The following is a 26,630-nucleotide window of genomic DNA, read 5'->3' as shown; positions in this document are numbered from 1 at the left end:
TGGACAAACAATGAGAAGATGTGGATTCTTGTTCCATCCCTGCCTCCAGCTAGCCTTGTGAACTTGGAACCTTTGACTTCCCTTATCTGGGCCTCAGGTTCCTCATGAGAAAAATGAGGTAGTTGCACCAGATGAACTCCAACTTCCCTTCTAGCTCAAAATTTTGAGTCTATATGAAATCTATTTAGTGGTGAATACTTCAGATAAATGATATGACTTTTTCTTTTTAACATAAGGTTTTGGCATGTATAGATCTGAGTCGGCAGAGTTTGTCCCTTGGCTTAGTAATCCTTCCTAGATGACTACCTAACCCACAGCATTCCTAAGTCTACTCCAACCAGATTAAAATGTAATTGGAAAATATTTCACAATAAAAAAATATGGTAAAAAGGTAATATTAATATATTTTAAAGTCAATTTACAGCCCACAGGAATTCTTATGTATGGTTCCTGTTTCTATTTGAGTTTGACACCAGTGGTCTAGTCTGACACTAAACCAAGGCTCCTTTCCCTTTCTATCCCTTCCTCATATGTGTTGCATTTCCATAATTCATGATTTCTTTATCTGGGGTTCAAGGAGTCTGTGGATAGATTGTGGGGATCTGTGAACGTGGATGAAGAAAAAAAATTGATATTTTTTTTGCTAATTTTTTGGTGTCCTTTGGGTGGTGCAATAGATAGAGCACCAGACCCAGAATTAGGAGGACCTGAGCTCAAATTTGGCTTTAGATATTTGGCATTTACAAGCTGTATGACCCTGAACAAGTCACTTAATCCCAATTGGCTCACATCCAGTGCCATCTCCAGTCATCCGGATTCATATCTGGCCACTGGACCCAGATAACTCTGGAAGAGAAAGTGAGATTAGCACAGCACCCCCTCACTGAAACCAATTCACATGTGTGTCACGGTATCACCTCCCTGGTCATGGTCTTTGAGAATAAAAGACAAATATCATCATTGTATGTTTTATGAACTTAAAAAACATCATTGTGAGGGCTCTTTAGGCTTCATCAGACTGCAAAAGTGATTGACTATGACCCATAAAGTGCTAAGAACCTGTCTAGGTAGAATGGAAACTCCTTGAGGGAAGGGCATGTTCAGTCTTTATATTTGTATCCCTTGTGTCTGACACAGGATCTGGCATGTAGTAGCTGCTTAATGTAATGCTTATTGATTGCTACATATACAAAGGCTTTTTTCTTTAGCTGTCTGTGGGCACCATGACCATACCAACCAAAAATGTGAGGTAGATAATGCTTGACTGAGATGTCCAACTTCCCCTTCTAGAGATGACACTCTTGTGCCTGCTGCCCTTTCCTGGGTTCCATCCAATTCTTGAATATTTTGTGCAGAACATACCAAATTTGTAGTTGGACTCAACTATAAAATTATGGCGATTTTTGCACTTATGTAATTCAGGAAAATTTTCTGTAAAATTTTGACATATAGAAATGTGACATATTTATATTCTATTCATATTTCATGTCATCTATAAAATATATTATACATTTATATATCTTTATACGATGAAAATTACATGTAATATTCCTGTTGACACACCATAGTTTGGGTAACATCTTCTATTTTTTTATTAGTACCCTTCTTGGTAAATAATTTTTTTTCATTTTTGCAAGGCAATAGGATTAAGTGACTTGCCCAAGGTCACAAAACTAGGTGATTATTAAGTGTCTGAGGCCAGATTTGAGCTAGAGTCCTCCTGACTCCAGGGCTGGTGCTCTATTCCCTGTACACCTAGCTGTCCCCTTGTTAGTACCCTTCTTGCTACTCCTGATATTCCTCCTCTTGTAGTTTTCATTTGAGTCCAGGAAATTAAAGACCCCCTCAATGGAGGTTATGGTTTCCTTCAGAAAAGTCAAGTTTAGAACAGAGGAAGATAAACCCTCCAAAAATTAAGCTCCTACATCCTTCCTATCTGGTTCTGTATGCTAAGAGCTAGAAAACAACAGATGATAGAACTCTCTAAGATCTTTCCCAACATGTAAAATGGGAATTGTAATAATGCACCCCCTTCCTATTTTGCTGAAATGTTCTAAGGATTAAATAGAGAATGTTTTCAAAGACTTTGAAAATCCTTCAATAAAAGGAGCTATGCAAGTAGAAAGACTTAACACTGCCAAAGAAGAAAAAAAAAGAGTAATTATCATCAATGCTGGTACCAATCCAAGAATGTGAGGTTAAGAAATAACCTGTAACTTCTAGTAGCATAAAACTCTCAGAGTGAAGTACTCTTGAGTTTAGTCCTTGTCATGATTAGGAGCCAGTTCTTCAGGTTGTCCCTTTTATGTTTAGTGGGGGCAATTCTGGGAAATGATTGAAAGGCTGGCAGCACATAGAGGAAGTCAAGGCACATGTGCTAAACTGAAAGATGGTGAACCCAACCTAATACATTTCCATGATGCCAGGTGGGGACACTTGAAATCACAGAATAATAGATTTAAAAGATTGTATATTTACAACTAGAAGGAACCTTAGAGCCTATCAAGTCCAGTCCCATTTCTCCTGTACTACTTTATAGATGAGTTAACTGAGGTTCAGAGAGAAGCAGATTTTCCAAGGTCACACAGGTAGAATAGATAACCCGAAGTAGAGTTTGGGCCTGGGTATTTCTGATTGCAAATCCCATCATTCCCCCCCCCCCCACTATCTCAAGGATTCTTAACTTCTTTAGTGTCATGGACCTCTCAGACAGTCTGGCAATACCTATGGATTCCTTCTCAGAATGAAAGATTTAAATGAATAAAATAAAATACATAGGATTATAGAAAAAAATAAATATTTTTTTCAAAAAACTAGTTCAAAGCCTATAGGTTAAGAACCCTTGAACTCTAATAATAAAAGGATTTTTCTATTTATGGTGCTTTAACATTTACAAATTTTATTCTCAGAACAACCCTGAGAGATAAATGTTATTATTATAATTATCTTCATTTTACAGATGAGGAAACTGAGGCAAAGGATGGTTAAATGACTTGCCCAGAATCACACAGCTAGTAAGTGTTAGAGATTAGATCTAGAGTGCCTAGCTGCTTTTTCTATTCTGATTTTGAGCTGAAGGGGATATCTAATCATCAGTGCAATGGATAAAGAGAAGGATTTAGAGTCAGGATGTCCTGGATTCAAATCCCTGCTTCTAACACTAACTGTATGTCTAAAGGCAAGTCTCATAATCTCTGATCCTGGTTTGCTCATCTGTAAAATTGGTATAGTAATGCAGAGGTATAGTATAGCATGAGTTGCAGTGAATAGAGAGCCTACTAAGTTATGTGACCCTGAGCAGGTCACTTGACCTTGTTTGCCTCAGTTTCCTCAACTATAAAATGAGTTGGAGAAAGAAATGTCAAACCCAAATGGGGTCATGAAGAGTTGATCACAACTGAATAACAACAGCCTGTTCACACTGGACCTGGATTTAATATCTCAAGCTTAATTGAAAAGAAAAAGAAAAAAGCCCACTGTGTTGTTTTTGAGGCAAAAATGCTTGACACGCTTTAAAGCACTATAGAAACATGAGTTCAGAGGATCATCCAGACTTGCCATGGACTTCAGAAATTTTCTAGTGACGCCTTCTCTTTTAACAGATATAGAAAACCAAAGCCCAGAGAGGTCAATGATTTTCCTAAGATCATTCACGTGGTACAAGATGGTGTTGGAATTCCAACCCAAGATATCTGACTTCAGATACAACCCTTTCTACTGTACCATGATGATGATGATGATGATGATGATGATGATGATGATGATCACCATCATGATTTTTATTAACATTTGGTGCACCATCTCTTGCTACCCCCTCTCTCCTCTCCAACTTGCCAGTTGTACAGATAAAGAAACTTAAGGGAGAGGGAGTGGAAGTCAGAAATGACTTGCCCTAAGGTCATACCAGTCATAAATAGTAGAGCCCAGCTCATCTGGCCTCTCAAATCCTGTTCTTTCTGCCTCAGTGCTCTGTCACATATTCCTTTTGGAAGTGGAGCAGTCACTGTGCCATGCCTATAGAACAGAGGGCCCATAATTCCAGGCACTTAAAACAATTACTTTTAGAAAGGCAGATGGGATATTTGTCAGACTGTGTCAACAGCTGATATGGCAGTTGATCAGCCAGTGTGACAATTCTGTTCAAAAAACTTGTCCCAACACAGATGTGGCTTTGAGGATGAATGCCTTTCAAACTAATGATCCCAAACTGCTGAGTGATCTTTTTCCAAAATGTAGTTGATGAAAATCATGCATCAGACAAATGTGACCTCGCGTTGTCTGACAAATCTTAATTACTTACACTGACATTATTGAAATATTGATGAGCCAGAAGGCTCATTAAGATATTGCCTTAAAGTAAATGATGTAATGCCTGAGTTGTTTTTGTTCTTCAAATAGTGATCAGAATGGAAATGACTGAAAGGACATGTGACTCAGCCAACATGGAAAACTCTGGGGTCTTCCAGGAGAGCAGTCTAATTGCATTCAATTAACATTTATTTAGTGTCTTCTGTATACAAGAAATGGTGCAAGTAGGGGCTGGGGATATAAAGATAGATGCAACATAGATCCTCCTGTGGAGATTCCCTTTCATTAAGAAAGGGAAAAGGCATGTATCCCAATAGCCAGGCCTCTGGTCAGCATCATTCATTAGCTTCTGAAGGCAGAACTATGGCAATGGGTGGCAAGTTGAGACTTGATGAAAGGAAAAAACTTCCTGACAGAGCTATGCAAAGAATGAACTACCTTGGGAAGGAAGTTGGTGGGTTCTCCTTTATTGGAGACCTTCAAACTAAGGCTGGATGACCACTTGTCAAGTAGGTTGTTGTAGAGAAAAATTTTTTTTTCCTTTGTCACTGAATCTCTCTGGGTCTTAGTTTCTTAGTTATCTATAATATCAGAATTGGGACTGGATAATAGGAATTCTTCTAGGTCTAATTCTATGAACCTGGAAATCTTAAGGTCATCTTCTTTTTCTTCCTGATCTTGCTTGTGAGAGACAACATTGAAAAAGAGTGTCACATTTGAAGTTAAAGGTTGTTTTGTTATTCAGTCACTTCAGTCATGTCTGATTTTTCATGATCTCATTTGGGGCTCTTGGCAAAGATATTGGAGTGATTTGCCATTTCCTTCTCTAGCTACAGATGAAGAATGAGGTAGACAAGGTCCTGTTCTTCCTGCCTCCAGTCTCAGCACTCTACTTGTCCACCTAGCTGCCTCAAGTTAGAAGGCCTGGGCTCAGATCCTTACTCTGCTATCACCCTTGTCGCCTGGGATAAGTCAAATATCTCTCTGGGCCTTTGTCCTCTAAAGCAATGAGGCAATCGAATTAGCTGAATTTTGAGTTGCTCCAGCTCTCAGATATGATTCTACTACTAGTTGAACTAAGCTTGAACTCATTATCCTTACCTTCCAAACTCATTCTGCTTTTTAAGTGGTAAAGCAAATAGAAGTCAGGAGTCGGGAAGACCTGAGTTGAAGTTCAGTCTCAGACATTTATTTATAAGTTGTTGGACCCTGGGCAAGTCACTTAACCCTGTTTGCCTTAGTTTCCTCATTTTTAAAATGAGCTAGAAAAGGATAAAGCAAACCATCCCAGAATCTTTGTCAAGAAAACCCCAAAGGGGTCACAGAGAGTCAGAAATTACTGAAAAACAACTAAACAGCAACCATTTCTTGTCCTACCAGTTGACTCCACTTAGCTTTTCAGTCTTATAAGATAGAGGCAACTGGTGGCACAGTGGATAGGGTTCTGGGCCTCCAGTCAGGAAGACCTGAAATCGAATTTAGCCTCATCCCCTTATTAGTTGTATGACTTTGAGCAAGTCACTTAACCTTTGTCTGCCTCAGTTTCCTTAATTGTCAAATGGGAATAATGATAGCTCCTACTTCACTGGATACTGATCAAATTTTAAAGTGCTTTATATATCCTATCTATTAGTATGATAAGGCCCTATCCTTCTCTATGTTCTATTTATACAATATAATATTTACTAGGGCAGAAGAATCAGTTTAGAAAAAAAATTTGACAAGGTATAAAAACACATGGAGTGTATGGTAGTTCTCTTTCTATTTTCTTTCTAACTCCCTTAGGATCTAGCATGTTATGTTACCTGAAGGAAGGCCTTGGCATCATCAATGTGACCATGAATTCTTACACTCTAGGACAATAGATGTTTGTTAAATGAATGATTAAACTACAAGTTACCCAGGAAAATTAGTAAAGCAGGTTCTGTTCCTTGAGTATTATATTTGATTCATGTTTTGCAGCAATGCCTTCTAAGGAATAGAGTTGCTGAGGAATTGTGATGGCGAGGGCACAATATTGTGAAGTAGAAAGTCAACTTCTTAATGAAAAAGAGTTTTGAGGAAAATGGAAATGAAATGAAATATCTTTGTATTGTGACTCCTATTGGATTAATGGATAATTCTGAGTTCCTTTTCTTTTTTGGTCCCTAGGAGAAGCTTGAGTCTCCTAGAATGGGGTTTATGCTTTTGTTTTATTGGAAAAGTCTCCTTGTCTGAATTGGGGAGAAAGATGGGGAAAGGAGTTTACTGTCACAGTAACTACCTTTTGCTTTCAAGGTGCCAAGTCATTCCCCGCCCCACCCCCCCAATAGCCTTATAAGCCATTTTCTTCATTGTCATGGAAGCTGGGAGAAGCAATGATGGTTACCTCAGAAAGATGTGTCCAACTTTTTCTGTAGGGCCAGGTCTTAGTGTCTTAATTGTAAACAAGGCCAAAGTTGAGAAGAAAGAGCAAAAGGAGCTATCATTTTTGCCTTCTGCCTTGTATTGTGATCCCATTCCTGCCACTAACTGGCAGAGATATATGGACTCTAGGTCTCATTACCTTTATTTGTAAATGAGGGGTTTGGAGGCAAAAAAGCTCTCTGAAATCTTTTTCAGCTCCGAACTGCTTTGATTTTTTTTGAATATCTGGGAAGGGCACCATAGCTTTTGTGGATTGCTTTTCTTATAGTACTTAAGTACTGTAGTACAGAGTACTTAAGGCCAAAGATTTGAGAATTTGATGAAGGAAAAGAGGAGGGTGGTGCTGAATCAGGAAGTCAAATGAGGTATGGGCAGCTTCAGAATTCCTCTAAAGTAGTCAGAGATTTGCAAGGGTAGAGGGGATTGGAATTTTGAGTGGGTATCTTCACTCCTTTTTTATCCATGTAAATTTTGGAATATGTATACCAGGATTGATTTTGTAAGAGGGTCTTTGGGGAGTAGCTAGATGGTGCAGTGGATAGAGCCCTGGGACTGAAGTCAGGAAGGAGCATCTTCCTGAGTTCAAATCTGGTCTCAAACACTCATTAGCTATGTATCCTGGACAAAACTGTTTGCCTCAGTTTCCTCATCTGTAAAATGAGTTGGAAAAATAAATGGCAAACCACTCCATTATCTCTACCAAAAAAACCCAAATGGGATCACAGAGAGTTGGATGCTACTGAAATGACTCGACAGCAACGATGCAACAACAGAAACAAAAGAGGACCTGGACAAACTTTCTGACAGATTACAGATCTAGAATATGTTTTCTATATGTCAATCAGAAAACATTTCCTGAGGCTTTAATATAAGTCTGTCACTATAAGCAAATCAAAGATGAGTATGACAATCTCCTCCCTCAAATGAGCTCATGGTAAGAAATAGTTATGAGAAAAGACAAGTTATTCTTTTTGTGTCCCATTAAGTGCCATAGATATAATGCTAATATTTGTTGGCATTTAAATAATGTTATAGAAAGTGTTTCACTTACAGATTATTTGATTGACTTCTCATTACAACCCTGTGAAGTATAGGTAGAGTTAATGTTGTGAAGCCCAGAAAGGTCAAGGTAGCTGTCCAAGGTCACCCAGCTAATGATTTAGAGAATTAAGACCTACAACTTTGGATTTTAAAGGCAGTACCAAATATTTCTTTTAAAAAAGTTTGTTAAGTAGTCAGCTAGGTGGTGCAGTGGATAGAGTACTGGTCCTGGAGTCAGGAGGACCTGAGTTCAAATCTGACCTCAGACATTAATAATTAGCTAGCTGTGTGAGCTTGGGCAAGTCACTCAATCCCATTGCCTTGCAAAAAAAAAGTTTGTTAGATTAAATTAAATACTAAAAATATAAAGGAATAAATGCTAACTGTTTGTTGTTTGTCCTTTGTTCTTGAAGAAGACCCATGGAGGTGATACCATGACAACAAAGTGAGTTGGTTTTGAGTGAAGGGTGCTGTGCAAAGTCACCAGTCTCACTTTCTCCTCTGGAGTCATCTGGGTCTGGTGACCAGATAAGAGTCAGGGTGACTGGAGATGGCCCCTGGAGTGAACCAGTTGGGGTTAAGTGACTTGCCCAAGGTCACGCAGCTAGTAAATTTCAAGTGTCTCAAGTTAAATTAGAACTCAGGTCCTCCTAAGGGTTGGTTCTCTACCTCTATCTGACTAAAAATATATGGGAATAAATGCTAACTGGAAATACAGACTGGGAGTGCTCTAAGATTTAGAGCTGGAAGGGAAGACCTTAGGTGCCATTTAGTCCCTCAATTTACAGATGAGGAAACTGAGGGTCAGAGTGGTTAAATGATTTGACTAGATCACAGAGGTATTAAGTGGAAGAGTCAGTATTTGGACTCAAGTCCTCCAGATTCCAAATCCATTATTCCTTCCATGGCCCCTTCATCACCTCTTTCAGGATTTGGGGAGAAGGGGAAAGATTGCTCATGGCTGAAGTGACTAAGGAAAACGTCATGGAGGTGTAGAATCTGAGTTGAGTTTTGGAAGCTAGGGAATATAGGGAGAGGTCAAGAGGAGAGAGGCAAAAGTGGAGAAATACATTGTGCGTCTTAGGAGGCAAGTCTCTGCCCCTCTCTTCCTTTCTTCTGAAGAATCAACAACTAGTAGGTCAACCCTATAAAAATATGGCAGGCTCAAAGGAGCGTGCACGACATGAGTGGGTGTCAGCTGGCTGTGGGCTTCTTGAAGATTAGAGAAAGCAAACAGGTCCAAGGAAGCCATGGTGGTTGTTCTCCAAAGGCATGGGTACAGATGTGTGTATGTGTTTACATGCCCAGCAGGGTTGGCTGAGATTATTCATTTGTTCATTCAACAACTATTTATTAGGTGCTCCAGATACCAACTAAGGGAAAAGGTTCTTCTTTTTACCCCACAACCTGGGAGTGTCCCTTGGGCTTCCAACCTAAAAATACTACCTTGGATTTGGCCCTGCTCTGTAATAGCACAGTAGTCTACATAAATAAAAAATTAACCTATTCTTCATATCTGCCCATTGTTGAGTTGTCTAGATTCAGACCTGGGACTAGGGGTGTCTAGAAGAAAGGGAAGACCTTCTGCATAAGTCTTAGGAGTTTTGCTGTTTAAGACCCTATGATAAGGTCATAGGTATCCAGAGAATAATGATGATGATGATAATAATAATAATAATAACAACAATAACAATAATTAGCCTTAACTATGTGCCAAAATACTTTACAAATATTATCTCATTTGATCCTCATGAGAATTCTGGGAGGTGAGTGCTGTTATTACCCTTATTTTACAGTTAAGGAAATTGAGGCAAACAGAAGTTAAGTGAAATGTCCAAGGTCATACAGCAAGTAAATGTCTGACAGTAGATATGGACTCAGGTCTTCCTGACTCTAGATTTAGTCATCTATGCACTGCACCACTGGGCTACTTCTTGAAGAGAAATAACAATACCCTTGCTCACCTCAGTTTCTTCATCTTTAAAATGCAGTTGAACCAGAATATTTCTAAACTTTGTGGTATATAAAAAGTTTAAGAGGCACAATTTCTGAGTAATAAGTCATTTTATTAATAATATCATTTTAATGAGAGGTCAGTGGCTCTCTCAAATGTCAAAGACCATAAAGGCTGTGAGTTCACTACTTATAATGCCCTTGGATGAAGATTATTTCTGAGGATAGCAATCATCTCTGACTGATTAACAATCAGAGAATGAATATTGCAATGAATGACTGAGAATGATTTCATGTCATTCTTGAACAGAGAGACTATTCCTATACCCCCAGCCTTGGGCAATCTAGACAAAGGATCTACCTCCACCCAAACTTGATTGAGAGGAACTCACCTTAGATTAAAAGATTCCTTGTAAGGTTGGGTGGGGTCTGATAGAGGAAAAAGTTAGTTCAATTTTCAGAGACTAAATTTTTGAAATGAAGTCTTTAGAAAAAGGGGGAGCTCTAGATCTCTTCAAATCATTAATTATTATTAATCATTAAAATCATTATTGCTCTCAGTTTTCAGCTCTAAATTTATGATCCTATGAATTAATAGTCCATTTGGGCAAAGAAAACTAATCTACTTGGAGAGATTAGTAATATGATGGAAAGTCAGTGACTTTTAGAGTATCACTCATTCTATTTTTCCCATTTTGGAAATTTGGTGAATAGACTTTCCACAGAGAACTTCTAAGGACATTTAGCCTGTCCTTATTGGAATGGAGGAAGTCTTTGCCCCTTTAGCCAATGATGGTACTATGTGACATCCCTCTGAACTCGTTCTTACTCTATCCTTTTTCTGACTATAGAAATATGAGCCCTACATGGGCCAACTTCATTGTTCTTCTTCTAACACATATGGATATGGCTCAGTGATATGGCTTCTAGGATTTCCCTGGATTACTTTGTCAAGGTCATCTTGCCCCACCAATGGGCTGAGAGTAATGTTTTCTGAGGTTAGATTTGATCAGGTAGGTCCTTTTTATTTTTGCTATGGTGTTATCATCAAAGCAGGAAAAAATCCTGAAATCCTCACCTTAAAAAAGGGGGTGTGTATGAGAGAGAAACTGATCCCTATGGGTGGGGTAACATTCAGCCTCTCTTCCATGATTACCTCACTTCTAGCTGTTCTTGGTCCTGCCATGTTGGGACAAGACCTATGTCTCACTCTATGTTAGGAAAACAAGAGATGTCAGTTCTCGTGATAAAGTAGGAATGTGCGTGCTTGGTCAGATCTAAGATCAGAAACTAAGATCTAGGATCTAGAGTTCTGGTGGCTCTTCTGCAACCTTGTGACACTGGATGATATAAATTCACAGGACCAAAGTGGGCCAGACCGTTGGAGTAAATGATATTGTCAGTAGTCCATATGTCTTCTCTCAGATGGTATAATTTCCACTTGTGAGGCAATCCTAGAATTTCTGATCCTTTTCAGGGCATAGGACCATACAAACCAACAGTCTACCAAATAGCTAACATAAAATTGCTTCTCTAGGATCAGAGTTTACCAATATTCTTCAGTGCCATTCTTTTTTTACATTACATTTTATTTTTTCAGTTAACAAAATGTTTTCTCTCCTTATCTTCTACCAATGGAAAAGCAAAAAATGAAGCCTCAAATTCTTATAAAAATTATGCATAGTCAAGTAAAACAAATTCCAGAATTATCTATGTCCAGTTATCATGTCAGCTCTCAGGGGTGATTAGAGTCTTCATCATCAGTCCTCTAGGTTGGTCAATCAATCTTTGTTTTTTACAGTGCTGTTATTGTATATCTTATTTTTCTGGTTCTGCACTTCACTCTGGATCAGTTCATGCAAGTCTTCCCAGAATTCACTGAAACCAACCTTTCATCATTTCTTATGGTTTCAAGTACGATTCATCTTACCCCCTACCACCTGAGACTTTGAACTTTGCCTCCCTACTACACCTGAGTTCTCTTGACTTGACCTCTTTGTCTAGCTACACCTGAAGTTGTCTCCTGATCCCTACCACTTCATCAGACTCCTGATTTCTCCTGCTCAGCCATGGGTGACACCAATCCATTCAACACAAGGTCATGCTGTGCACTGTTTGAACTGAAAGGAAAGAATTTGTCAAGAAATATGGATATGGATATCCATTTTAGAAAACACAAGGATAGGGGCCATTTTAGAGAACTGCCAACTTGGGAAGATCATGAAAGCAAATGACACATGTGAGGTGTGGCCCCTATCTTTCCTGTATCTTGACAGTAATGTTAGATCCAAAGGAAACATCTCAGTCAAACCAAAGTCTGTTATGTAGGTTGATTTAGATCAACACAGCACAGAGAGGAATGCTATTGCCCTGAGGAAACTAAGATATTATTATTTGATGATGACAGAGGAGATATGCTGAAAAATTAGTTCAGAATCTCATAGGACCTTGAGCTCAATGGATTCTTGGAGTTCCTCTGTCTATCCCTTCCTTTAACAAATTTGTGAGACCCAGAGGGAAGTAAACTACTTTGAAATCTTGGTCCAGCCTTTTGTGGAGTTTTATCTCAAAGCCTTCAGGCAGATGGAGATTTCAATAGTGAAGTCCCTTAGTGGGCAGGGGCAAGGTACACAAACCTAGATGAGCAGCCAGATTGCTCCTGGAAAGAACAATGAGGGTGGTGGGAAAGGATTTGCATCATTCTGTCCTGTCTGCAGAATAGTGGAAATAGTGTTATTGCGAGAAAACTACTGGATATGGACTCTACAAGCTTTGGCTCTGTCTTTGGGCAAGTCACTTTTTTCTAGGCCTCATTTTCTTCATCTGTAAGTTGAAAAACCTTGGGGTGGCTAGGTGGCACAGTGGATAAAGCACTGGCCCTGGAGTCAGGAGTACCTGGGTTCAAATCCAGTCTCAGACACTTAATAATGACCTAGCTGTGTGGTCTTGGGCAAGCCACTTAACCCTATTTGCCTTGCAAAAAAAAACTAAAAAAAAAAAGATGAAAAACCTTAAAGATGACTTGATATAGATAGATATAGATATAGATATAGATATAGATAGATATAGATATAAAAGCCCCTCCAGTTCTGTATGACCATGAAGTCAATTCACTTCTCTAAGCCTTAGTTTTACTCATCTGTAAAATGGAAATAGTAATGTGCCCTGGGTAGTGAGAAGAGAACACTTTGTATACTTTAAAGTACTATATAATAATATTGTCCTTCATTTCTGAAGAAGACCATGACACCAAGGAGGTAATGTCATGACCAGCACATGAATTTGAGTGGGGGGGGGGGGTGCTGTGCTAAGTCACTTTCTCCTCCAGAGTCATCTGGGTCCAGTGGCCAGAAATGAATCAGGACGACTAGAGATAGCCCTGGGTGGCAGGTAATCTGGGTTAAGTGACTTGCCCAAAGTCACGCAACTCATAAGAGTCAAGTGTCTGAGGTCATATTTGAACTCTTGTCCTCCTGACTTCAAGGTCAGTGCTCTATCCACTTTGTCACCTATCTTCCCCTTGAAAGTGCTGTAAAAATATGAGTTGTTAGTATTATTTTATCATATACCTAATTGTATTCTGTATTTTAGTCATCTTCCCCAATTAAAGGGAGAATATTTTCTGTTTTCATCTGTTTCCATTTCATCAATACAATGAATGTGTATTGCATACATGGTAACTTCTTTTGGACCTGCCCTGCCAGGCACAAGATTTATAAGTTTTGCTGCTAGATGCACCCCACCAAGGAAAGAGCTCTTTCCTGCTTTCTCTCCCAGGAACTAGGAAAGCTCCTTTGACTTCCCACCAGAATTCACTATCCTGGTACAGCAATGTAAGCAAAGAGCCAAAATCTAAGAGGCTTCTCTCAAGTTCTCAAGACCTCACTGTTAAAATTTTATTGTGAGGGGCAGCTAGGTGGTGCAAAGAATAAAGCACTAGTCCTGGAGTCAGGAGGACCTGAGTTCAAATCCACATTCAGGCACTTAATAATTACCTAGCTATGTGGCCTTGGGCAAGTCACTTAACCCCCTTGTCTTGCCAAAAAACTAAAAAAGAAATTTCATTGTTAGTATTTACACCTCTGAAATAGCAAAAGCAAATCAAGGCTTCATTTATTGTTTTGTTGATTGTGTAGTATTAAGAAAATAAGGAGAAAATGTTAATAATGAAGATTAAACTTAAACCATTGTTTTAAGTACATTTTTCCTCCCAGAGAACCAACTGTTAAACCTTTACCAATACAGCTCTGCCAAAATCCCACATCTGAATATCCCAATCAAGGACTAGCTGATCTGTATTGAGAAAATATCACTAGTGGTGATGTGATAGTGCCACATCAAACGAGTCAGTAAACATCCATTGTTATTGTGGTGGTGATGGTTCAGTCATGTCTGACTTTTCATGATTCTATTTGGGGTTTTCTTGGCAAAGATGATTGAATGGCTTGCCATGTCTTTCTTGATCATTTTACAGAAAAGGAAACTGAGGCAAAAGGGTTAAATGATTTGCTCAGTGTTACAAAGCTAGTAAGTGACTGAGTCGATTTGAACTTGAATCTTCCTGACTCCCAGGCCCAGCTAACTTCTCTCCAAACTAGAACAATCTTAATTGACAGAAAGAATACTAGTCTGAGAGTCTCATGAGACTCCCTCAGTTCTAGTATTAGTTTTGCTGATGACTGACTGTGTGATCTTGGATAAGTCCCAACCTTGAAAGGATTGGATGAGATATTCTAACATCCCAAATCTTATCCTGCATCTTTGAACTGATTCACCCACAATGTCTTACAAATTTATTTCAGTCTATTCAAATTTTACCCAACCTTCAAGGTCCAGGTTAAATCCTATCCTTTCTCTGAAACTTTCACTAACTGCCACATATATGTTCTCTTCCTACTCCATTTGGCACTTATAATAACAGAATGAATGAACAAACCAGAAGGCAATATAGAAGTAACAAAGGTTCTTAACCTGTACTCCACAGACACTGAAGAGGTCCATGAATAGCTTTCAGGGATTCCATTAACTAGGGTGAGAAAAATTACATCTTTATTTTAATAGAATTGGTTTCCTTTATAATCTCTCTCTCTCTCTCTCTCCATATATATATATATATATATATATATATATATGTATATATATATACATGAATATAATTTTATGCATTTTAATTTAAGTTTTTTAAAACATTATTTTAAGGAGGGTCCCGAGGCTTCACGAGATTGCCAAAACTATACACAGCCCAGACAAGATCAAAAGTCCATCTTCAAGATATAGATAAGGAAATTGATGTCCCCCAAAGATTTGATGACTAGTCCAAATTTACAAGGCAAGACTAAAACTTAGATCTCTTGATATACATATCCCTTTGCTCCTAATCCAGCAATGATTCATTTTACAGATGAGAAAACTTGACTTGTCTCATGTTACTTTTCTCTGCCCAATCAGATCTTAATAATAATAATAATAATAATAATCTTAATAACATATCTTAATAGTAACTAACATTTACATTATATTTTAAAATTTGCAAAGGATTTATGAACATTATTTCCTTGGAGCCTCCTAACATTATAAAATAGTGGGGTCAGGATTGTGGGTTTTCTTTTTGATCAAAACTGTGATTTAATTGTTGAAAGGAGTTCTGCATGAAGTGCTCCCTCTGCCAGGGAGGCTAGTCTCTACAATTCTTCCAGTCTTAGAGAGGTGCTTGGGACATTGATTCACTCGATGACTTACCTAGGATAATACAGACAATATGGGTCAAAGGTAGAATTTGAACCCAGGTCTTTTGGACTTGTGGGCCAACTCTCTGATCCCTGTACACATAAACCCTTTTAAGGCAAGATCCATATTTTAGAATAGGTCTTTCACCTTCTGTTTAATTATCCGTGTATATTTTGTGTCTTTCCAGTAGAATTGAATCTCTTTGAGGATAGGATGTGTTTGTGTGTGTGTGTGTCCCATTGCCTTGTAGGAGGTGCTAAATAAATACCTGATGACCTTAATTCTATTGAATTCTCATAGTACTTAGAACAGGGAACTCAATGAATGCTTGATTGATTGTTCTTTTGTGATTGTCTCCTAAGGGTCCTTCTCCTCCTACATATTTCTCTGCACAGTGTGCAGACCTAGCTAGTTATTTCTCTAACTAACCTGCTGTTGCAGGGAGCCAGCATTACTCTGAGACTGGGCTGAGGAATCAGTCTTTAGGTATCCCTGCTCCTTTCAAGTTTATCCCCTTGGATTGGAGAGGGAATTAGCACAGGTGACTTTGGAAAACATGATCTTTACAAAATGGGCGGTGGCTCAGATTATATTTTTTGGCAATAGTTCCCCATGACATATTAAGGAAATTTGGTGATAAATGTATCTTAAATTCTAGCACAGAGTGTCTTGAATAATAGCAACAATAACAGCTTGTATTTCTGTAGTGCTTTATGGTTTCCGTTTTTATAATGGTTTCTTCATAAAAAACGTGATTTATTGTAGTTTCTTTTATGTGTGAGGAAACCAAGGCATAGAATATTAAAATGAATTATTCAGGGTCATAAGACTAATAAGTGTAAAAGTTAGAATTTGAGCTCAGATTCAAAGTCAGTATTCATGCCTCTAGTCACATTGTCTCTAAATTATAAAAATTTCAACATACCCACTAAGAAACTGAACTATTCTACTCAAAAGTTAAGCTCCTGAATTTGTACTATTCTGGGGACATAAAGATGAGAGACAGATCCTGCTCTCAAGGAGATGACATCTTATTAAACAAGACAAAACACACATATTATAATAATACACATTGCATAATATATTAATATTATATTGTGCTGGTCTTGGAATCAGCATGACCTGAATTCAAATCCAGCTTCAGACACTTGACATTTACTTAGTTGTGTGACCTTAGGTAAATCACTTAACCCTGATTCCCTTGAATCCATGGTCACCTCCAATCGACCTGATTCATATCTGGCCATTGAACCCAGATGGTTCTGGAGGAGAAAGTGAGGCTAATAACTTGACACAGCATCCCCTCATTCAAATTCAATTCACATGCTTGTCATGGCATCACCTTCCTGATTTCATGGTTTTCTTTGAGAATGAAGGATAAGCATCATCATCATATATGAAATTATCTAGTAGGTAAGATTAGCTATTATATATAATTATATGTTATATTAACTATCTTTTATGCATATATTTTGTGTGTATGGTATATAATTTATCATATGTTACAATGTCATATTATATATATCATATTTTATAGTTGTATATGTTAGATTATAATAGAATAAAAACATTCATTTCATTATGTAACAATATATTAATATGTAGAATATTGTATAATATATGCTTTTATATGTGTATATATACATATAGATTTATATATATATATATATATATATATATATATAATCTTCCCTTCCATCTATTTTTCTCATTCTGAAAATACCATGTCTCCTACTTCACTCGCTTCACTATGATTTTCTCCCCCAATCCCCCCCAAAAAGCAAAAGGATTGGATCCCAAGACCTTCTCTCTTTGGAAATTATTTTTGATATCAAATGATTGTAACATCTCTATTATCTGTATGGGGGAGATAAAGGGAAGTTCTGCTTCTCTTTGACTCTGGATTCCTGAAATAGAATGAATGAATGAATGCTAGGGAGAAATGGTCTAGAATAACCAGATTCAGATGGGGCAAGAGAGTAGAAGCTCTCTTAGGATAATAAATTCACAGATCCAGCACAACATAGATAATCAACACATGGGTAACCATATAATTGAATGTAATAACAATATAATAATAATGGGTAATCAGATAATTGAACTAAATAACAACAGTTGAAGCCAGCATCACATTTATAATGTGTTTTGTTATTGTTGTTCACTCATTTCAGTCATGTCCAATCCTTTGTAATCCAGTTTCTGGTTTTCTTTTTTTTTTTTAGATTGTTTTTTTTGCAAGGCAAATGGGATTAAGTGGCTTGCCCAAGGCCACACAGCTAGATAATTATTAAGTGTCTGAGACCGGATTTGAACCCAGGTACTCCTGACTCAAAGGCTGGTGCTTTATCCACTGTGCCACCTAGCTGCCCCCAGTTTCTGGTTTTCTTGACAAAGATACTGGAGTTGTTTTCTATTTTCTTCTCTAGCTCATTTAGCAGATGAAGAAACTGAGGCAAGCAGAGCGAAGTGACTTGCCCAGGGTCACACAGCTAGTCTAAGGCCATATTGGAACTCAAGAAAATGAGTCTTCCTGACCCCAAGTCCAGGACTCAATTATCTGTTGAGAGAAAAGGCATGAGTGAATGAAATGTCCATTGAAGAGAAAAATACAGAAGGCTGAAGACAAAGCATATAAACATATAAAACATATAAACATATATAATATATAAAGTAGGAGGCACCACACTTGAAAGAGGGTATTTATGTGTGGATGGGCCTCTTTGATTTTCTTCCAACCAGGCTTCTAGCTAACTGCTAATGTTTATTTTCCTTTGTTCCACAATGGGCAGAATGAGTTTACTTTTGCAGCTCAGGTCTATTATTACTTAGGAAAACACTGTAGCTATTGCTGGCCCAACTTCCTGCAGTTGTGGGGATGCTTGCCCTGGGTAGCCCCCTGTATGTTTGGACTGTGTGAACCAGCTGGTCAAGATATCAGGCATGGCTGTTTAGAAATGACTTCTATTTTTAGCCAGTGTGCATCGGATCAGGAATTGTCCCCCAGTAGGAAGTAGAGACTAACCTTGTTAAGCATAATAAACAACCTAGTCTGCTTTCCCTTCCCCCTCCACTTCCCTCCAGCTTTTAGAAAGGTGAAGTTTATCTTCCTAATTGGTTTCACCTAGAAGACAGTGGGTGAGCCAGAGAAGTGGACATGAGAATTGAGTAGGTGTGTCTGGGCAACTTTGGGAAGAACCCAGAAGGTTCCCAAAGGATTGTAGATCTAGAGATCATTTAGTCTGTCTCATTTTACAGATCAAAAAATTGAGGTCTGGTGACATGCAAGGTCACCAAGGCAGCAAAGTAGCAGAGCGGGGATTCATTCTCAGGTATTAAGACTTTCAAATTCAGCATTCTCTTCCTGTGCTATTGTTAAAACTATATAGTTTTAGAACTGGAAGTACCTTTGAGGCCATCTGGTCCAAAACCCTCATTCTATAGGTAAGAAAACTGGGACCTCCAGAGGTAAAATAACCTGTTCCAAGATCCCAGAGTTAGTATGACTCAGCTGCAGCCACTGCTGAGTATTCTCTTTGTCTCCTCTCTGTCTCTACAAATTCTCCCCTCCTTCAGCCTCTAACTCAAAACCCTGGCAATCTGGCAATGCCAATAATGTCCTTTTTCAAATAACTTTTTAAAATATACAAAATAAAATACATGAGATTTTAAAGGAAACCAATCATATTGAAATAGAGTTAATAAAAACATTTTTTTAAGTTCACAGACTTATTGACTGACTATATCACTCATTTGTCATTTAAACATAGGTTGCCTTTAATTTTAGTTTCTCTAGCTTTCAGCAGTGTGGATACCTTTGTATCTTTGTAACTTTGTAACTTTGCCTTTGTGACTTAAGATAAATTCTAAGGACTTGTCTGAGACACAGATATTAAGTGACTTGCCCTGGGTCAGAAGCAATGTTTAAATTTAGGTCTTTCTAATTCCAAGGTCAGTATTCTATCACTATGACCATAAAAAGCTATTATGGTGGAAGAGAATATTAAGACATAAAGTCAAAAGACATTGTGAAAATAGCTCCAAGCAAAGCCTCAAAAAAAATCATAGTTGAATCCTGTCCAATAAGAGTTCCTAAGGATTTAAAGAGTAAAATTTAAAGAGTAAAAGGATTTAAAGAGTAAAATTGAGAAAAAAAATGAGAGTGGTACAAGGAAATTATAAAAAGAAGATTAGCTTGGTAAAGCCAACAGAATTGGCCTAATATAAAAGACATAAAAATTCACTGAAGAAAAAAAATCTTAAAAAGCAGAATTGGGCAAATGGAAAAAGAGGTACAAAAACTCACTGAAAATAATAATTCCTTAAAAATTAGAATTGGGCAAGTGGAAACTAATGACTTATGAGACAGTAAGAAACAATAAGACAGAATCAAAAGAATATAAAAAAGCAGAAGAAAATTTGAACTACCTCATTAAAAAACAACTGATTTGAAAAATAAATCCAGATGAGATAATTTAAGAATTATTGGATTGCCTGAAAGCCATGGTCTAATAAAGAGCCTAGACATAATCTATCAAGAAATTATTAAGTCTTTATGACTCCAGATCTAATGCTTTATCCTCTGCAGCAGCTGTTACTGATGTTATTAAGATAAAAAAGGGATTACTGACTTAGTAGGTTGTTCTATTGATCAAGGATAGGATATTCAGAGGTCAGGCACTGCCTTCTGCACAGGGTGGTAATTCCCTCCCACCCTGGGATGCCAATAGTATGACAGAGTTATATTTCTTCATTGATTGGAATTAGTCCTAATGTCTTTAAATTTGAACTGCTGTTCCTTATAGGATTCCTTTGGGACATCTTAGCAGAAAATTCCATTCCCCCACCTGCCTAGTCCAACACCTGGCCTTGATGGAAAGTTATCCAATGTCATTCCTATTTCTACTTTGTGGTTCTGGAAATTTGGAGGGTAATTCCAGAGGAATCCTGGTCTATTGTTCTACTATGGCATAGGAGGAATCTCCCTGACTACTGTAGGGGAAGGAAGACAAGGAATATCATTGAGGCATTTTCCTTTTTTGGCATATTTCCCAATCTCAAATAGTTTCCCCTGCCATCTCAATTAATGATTTGGAAAATATCTGCAACACTGCCCTCTTTCATTATAATGCACAATGGAGAAATATATTAGGTACATGCCTGCCTTATAGGTAGGGAGATAAATAAATAGATGGGCAAGGTGACCTCTCACCAGTGTGGTTTAATACAAATAGCATGGAGCTTGTAGTCAGAAGATCTGAATTCAATTTTTCCCTTTGATATTGACTAGTTTATGACTTTGAACTTGACAATTTCTCAGAGGCTTTTTGTTTTTCTTTTGTAAAATGAGGTAGAACTTGTCTTGTCCCCGCCTATCGAATTGTTAAAAGAAGACAAACATCCAAATAAATGTAACTTCTTATTAGTGAGAGAGCTAGACTTGCCTAGGAAATCGAACAGCAGATTTGGAGTCAAGAAGATTTAGGTTTGAACCCCATCTCAAACACTTACTAGCCTGTCTTGGGTAAGTCACTTAATATCTGTCACCCACCTCACAAGGTTAGTGTGAGGATTAAATGAGATTATACATAAAAAGAATTTTGCAGAATTTAAAGGACTGTGATTGTGATCTCTTATAATTATTAGTAGCATAAATACTACATGTCCAAAACTGGAACTGACTACCTTCCCTCCAAACTTCCTAGTTTCAGAACACCACCTTTCAATTAACTGAGACATGTGACCTTAGAAGCAACTTTAATTTTCCCTCTCCCATAACCCCATTATCCAAGTGATTGGCAAATTTAGCTGATTTTATCGCTACAACATTTCTATTCTCTCTCCAATTAGAATGTGAGCTCCCTGAGAGCAGAGATTGACTTACTTTTCTATTTGTATCCTCAGTGCTTTGCATATAATATAGTAAGCATTTAATAAGTTCTTCATTCATCTCTTGTGTCCATCCTGTTTTCTTTTCACCCACACCACTACTAGAATCCAGCCTTTCACTGAAAACTTCAGCTATTTAAATACAGATTTGACTCTGGAACTCCCCTGCTCAAAAGCTGTCAATACTTCCCTTTTCCTCTAGGATAAAATTCAAATTATCATAATCTGACTTTAACTCCCATTTCACATGACTCTCTTTCATGGACTCTACATACCAGCCAAACTACATTACAATCTTTTCTCTAAACCTGATATTCTGTCTCTCAGCTCTGGACATTTAGCCCAGGGGCTACCTCCTTGGTGAAGCCTTTTCTGATCTCCTCCATTCCCCAGATGTTAGTATGATCCTTTTCAAAGTTCTTTTTTTTTTAACATGAAAACATTTTTTAAATTTAAAGCAAAAAAGTTAGGGTTTATAATTTTTAATCAATGATGTCTATTACTAAAAGAAAGAAAAAAATTTTGCTGGAAGAATAATTCTTGTTTTCAGGGCCCATCTGGGGAAAGGGTACTGTACTCTTCCTAGCTGTGCAGGAAAAAAGGTCCAGAAAACCAGGAGTTATTGGATCAAACTGAGATTGGTTGGTGATATTCAGTGCTTGATCCAACTTTTGGGAGCAGAAGTCACAGTCGACTAATGCAATGCAGAAGACCAATATACTTTTGTCAGGTTGAGTTGGGGTGAGTTGGAAGCATCAGGAGACTTTCAGCTAAACACTGAGTAGCAGCTAGCCAGAATTTCTGAATGAAGCCTTGAAGGGGTAATCTTTTTGAGAAGCATCATTAAGCAAAGCACAGTCTTTCCAGTCTCAGTTAAAAGCTGAGTATAGTTGACATCTCTTCATCAGTCACTAGAAATCAAACATCTTAAATTTTTCAACAATCCACTGACTTGAGAATCATAAGTGCTTTTCTCTGAACATGGAATCTTATCAGAATCTATGCTGTGGGGTTTTTTTTTTTTTTGGTTGTTGATGTTTGTGGTTTTTTTGGTGCTTTGTTGCAATGGCTTGGATTCAGATCATTCAGGAGAGAAGCATTTTCTGGCTTGATCCATGGCTGATCTGGGGAACCATGGGACCTATAGGCTGCTACAGCATTGCCCTTGGACTGACAAAAATTCTATCATCTTCTCTTGGGTGAGATATGGATGACATTCACTTTGGTTAATGGATAGCTCATGCTTCAGCCCCAGTTTGGTCAAGAACTTCTCAATCTAGAAGTAGTTGAAGTTGGGGTCTCCAATGTCCTTCATTAGTCCTGCAACAATCAACTCTTCCTTAGCTGTCTGTGTACCCAGAAAGCCTGTGTTATTGGGAACCACATTGCCCTTGTCATCCAAAAGGAAAAAAATCCTTCCCTTTTTTAAATCCTGTAGGCCAATGGACAATGTAGAGATCTAAATAATCAAACTTTAAGTCACTCAGAGTTTTTTTTAAGGCAGGTTAACCTAACCAAGCCTTTTTCATGGTATGTGAACCAAAGTTTGCTTACATTGAAGAGGTCTTCCCATTTGACCAACCTTCCCCTTGATTGTGTTGCCTCATCTACTTCATTCTTATTTTGGTAAATGTGGTCATAGTTGGTGGGTTGGTATCCAACATCCATTGCAATTTTCACTGCATTGACCATTTTGCCTGGAGGGGACTTCCAAGTGCCCAGGCCTAGGATGGGCATCTTCGCCTTGTTAGTCATGATGTTCCAGCCTTACAGAAGAAGACCTTGACTATGAATGTAATTGCTGTTCCAGCATAACCTGATACTGCTCAAAGTACGTTTTTATTTCTCAAATTGCTGACATACTATATTTTTTCCCATCCAAATAAGCAGGAAGTGTTTTATTTCATTTTATTTTTGTATCACTGTTGTTTGGCACAGTGCCATGCACGTGGTAGGCATCTGATAAATGTTTGTTGTATTGGATTGGATTGAACTGAATCAATTTCAGAAACTTAGCCATCATGTGCAAAATATCCTTATCCTATCTGTTGTTGCCTAAAATCCTGCCATTAAATCCTTTTAGATAACTAGAAGCAAGTTACCCAGGGAAAGGTAATAAATAAAGCATCTGAAGTCTAGGCAGGATAAGGGGTGTGGGAATAAGAAAAAAAAAACAAAAGGGGAGAATGGAAAAGAGACAGAGGCAGAGTATATGAAAATAGAATACTCTGGATGGACATGGGGTGATGAGGATTTAAAGATGGGGATTTTGGCTGTTTCCACCTCTTTGACCTGAGGTCAGCCAGAATATATCTGTGTACATCCATAGACTGAGATGTTCTTCAGTTGTATCCAAGTCTATGTGGCTCCATGGACTATAGCATGCCTCCAACTGTCCTCCACTATCTCTTAAAGTCTGTCCAAGCTTATAATCATTACTTCCATGACATCATCTCATCCTCTGCTATCCTTTTTCCCTTTTCCCTTTGATCTTTCCCAACATGAGTCTTTTCCAATGATCCCTGTCTTCTTATTATGTGACCAGAGTATTTCAGCTTCAACTTCAATATTTGTCCTTCCAGTGATTATCCAAATTAGTATCTTAAGTATCGAGTGATTTGATCTCCTTGCTGTCCAAGGGACTCTCAAAAGTCTTGCAGTGTCAAAATTTTCAATGGTTTTTCTTACTGTCCAACTCTTATAGTCACACATTGCTACAAGTACTATAGCTTTGACTTTATGGATCTTGATCAGAAAGGTAATGTCTCTGCTTTTTAGTATGCTGTCTAGAGTTACCATAATTTTTCTTCCAAGGAGCAAGTGTCTAAGCATCTTTTGATGCTACAAAATCTGACACTGCTTCCATTTCTTCTCCCTCAATTTGCCAGGAAATGATGGGGACAGTTGCCAAGGTCTTGGCTTGGTTTAAACTTCAAACGAGCTTTTATACTTTCCTCTTTTACCCTCATCAAGAAGCTCTGTAATTCTGCTTCGTTTTTTCTGCCCTCAGTGTGGTATCATCTACATATCTAAGATGGTTGATATTTCTTATTTTTTTAAAGATTTTATTTATTTTGAGTTTTACAGTTTTTCTCCTAATATTGCTTCCCTCCCCCCACCTCTCATAGAAGGCAATTTGCCAATCTTTACATTGTTTCCATGGTATACATTGATCCTAATTGAATGTGATAAGAGAGAAATCATATCCTTAAGGAAGAAACATAAAGTATAAGAGATAGCAAGATTACATAGTAAGATATAAGTTTTTTTTCCTAAATTAAAGGTAATAGTCCTTAGTCTTTGTTCAAACTCCACAGTTCTTTCTCTGGATACAGATGATCTTCTCCATTGCATACAGCCCCAAATTGTCCCTGATTGTTGCACTGATGGAATGAGCAAGTCCATCAAAGTTGATCATCACCCCCATGTTGCTGTTAAGGTGTACAATGTTTTTTTGGTTCTGCTCATCTCTATCCTGGCAATCTTATTTCCAGCTTTTGATTCATCCAGTCTGGCATCTTGTATGATGTATTCTAGTATAAGTTAAATAAGTTAGGTGACAATAAGCAGCTTTATTATACTCCTTTTCCAATCTTAAACTAATCAGTTGTTTCATTTTCTGTTCCGTTGCTTCTTGGGCCACGTTCCTTAGGAGACAAGTAGGATGATCTGGTACTCCTCCCTCTCTTTTAGGACTTGCCACCTTTGTTGTAATCCACACAGTTAAAAGTTTTAGTGTAGTTAATGACACAAAGTAGGTGTTTTTTTGGAATTCCCTTTACTTTCTCCACAATTCATCAAATGTTGACCATTTGGTTTCTAGTTCCTCTGCCCCTTTGAAAACCAGGGGTACTTCTGGTAATTATTTTTTTTTAGTTTTTTTTTTTTTGCAAGGCAAATGGGGTTAAGTGGCTTGCCCAAGGCCACACAGCTAGGTAATTATTAAGTGTCTGAGACCGGATTTGAACCCAGGTACTCCTGACTCCAAGGCTGGTGCTTTATCCACTACGCCACCTAGCCGCCCCAACTTCTGGTAATTCTTGATTCACATATTACAGAAGCCTAGCTTGAAGAATCTTAAGCATAATCCTGCTGGCATGTGAAATGAATGCAGTTATCCAGTAATTTGCTCATAGAATTAGAGCAGATTTATATTTCTAGACCTTACAAAACCCAAAACATCATTAGCAGCACTGTCCCTGGTAGTTACTAAACAAGTTTGGGTACCTTAAACTGTTCACCATATTCTTCTGGTCTCGTTGATTAGATCAGAGTGCATAGTGACATATCCTTGCCCAGCTTATTCCCCACTGGCTTTTTAGAGAAATAAGGCTCTAGTCTGACTCAACCTCTTTTAGGAAACCAGAATGGAAGACTGAGCAGAGAAGCCTGTAATAGCACACATTCCAGCCTCTTGAGAAACTTTAAACTTGACAGGTTATGAGCATCCTTAGAAAGCCATGGAAACAGATGTCCAAGAATTGCTGTCTGTGACTGACTGCCCCAAGAATGTGTGTTGTTCTCTATGGGCAAAACTACTGAACCAATAGTTAGTTTAAAGATATCATCCAATTCACGTACCAAGGAAACCTTATATCTAGCCATGACTTGCCTTTTCATTGGTATCATAGCTGAAAATTGTTAGGAAGTCCTGCAATTTGGGCAACCCATTCTCCCCTGTGATAGAAGTTGATCAGGGAAGCTTAAGTCAAGGAGAACCCAACTTCAAGAAATTTGATCAAATTCTTGACCAGACAGAAGCTATTTAATTATAAATTGCCAATTAGATTCACAAACATTTTATTAAGTTTTCTGGGTTTAGGCATCAGGGAAAGGTACAAAGTTTATATAAGACAGTTCCTACCAGAAGCCAGTAGTGCAATGGATAGGAAGACCTGAGTTCAAATTCATCCTTGGATACTTGCCAGCTGTGTGATCCTGAGTTAGTTAACTCATCTTTGACTTGTCATAGCTTCTATTTCCCTTACAAGTTTGTTGTGAGGCTCAAATGAGATAATTGTGTAAAACAAAGTGACTGGCACATGGTTGGCACTTAATAAATGTTTATTCCCTTCCCCTTCCTATCTATATATAACTTAAGGTCTAAAAATAATATCTTTTTAAAAAAATTAAATTAGCAAGCATTTATTTTTCTCTCTATCTCATTGGGGGAAAAGAAAAACAAAACTCATAACAAATATGGCAAGATTGTGATCAATTCAACAAATCATCAAATCAATAATTGATAAGATTAATCAATAAATCAATGAATCACCAAGCTTTTACAACACCAATATTTGCCAGACTCT

General features: G+C 37.9%; 1 protein-coding gene and 1 pseudogene across 3 annotated transcripts in view; one reads left to right on the top strand and one right to left on the bottom strand.

Annotated features, from left to right (window-relative positions):
* Positions 1-26,630, top strand: part of DAPK2 (death associated protein kinase 2) — a 194,549-nt gene that overhangs the window by 66,037 nt on the left and 101,882 nt on the right. The window lies entirely within an intron of this gene.
* Positions 22,314-23,088, bottom strand: LOC141520468 (aldo-keto reductase family 1 member B1 pseudogene; annotated as a pseudogene).

The sequence above is a fragment of the Macrotis lagotis genome, chromosome 4 (assembly GCF_037893015.1).
Source record: "Macrotis lagotis isolate mMagLag1 chromosome 4, bilby.v1.9.chrom.fasta, whole genome shotgun sequence".
Classification (NCBI taxonomy): Eukaryota; Metazoa; Chordata; class Mammalia; order Peramelemorphia; family Peramelidae; genus Macrotis; species Macrotis lagotis.
The sequence above is the reverse complement of the archived record's forward strand: the minus strand, read 5'-3'. Positions and strand labels throughout refer to the sequence as shown.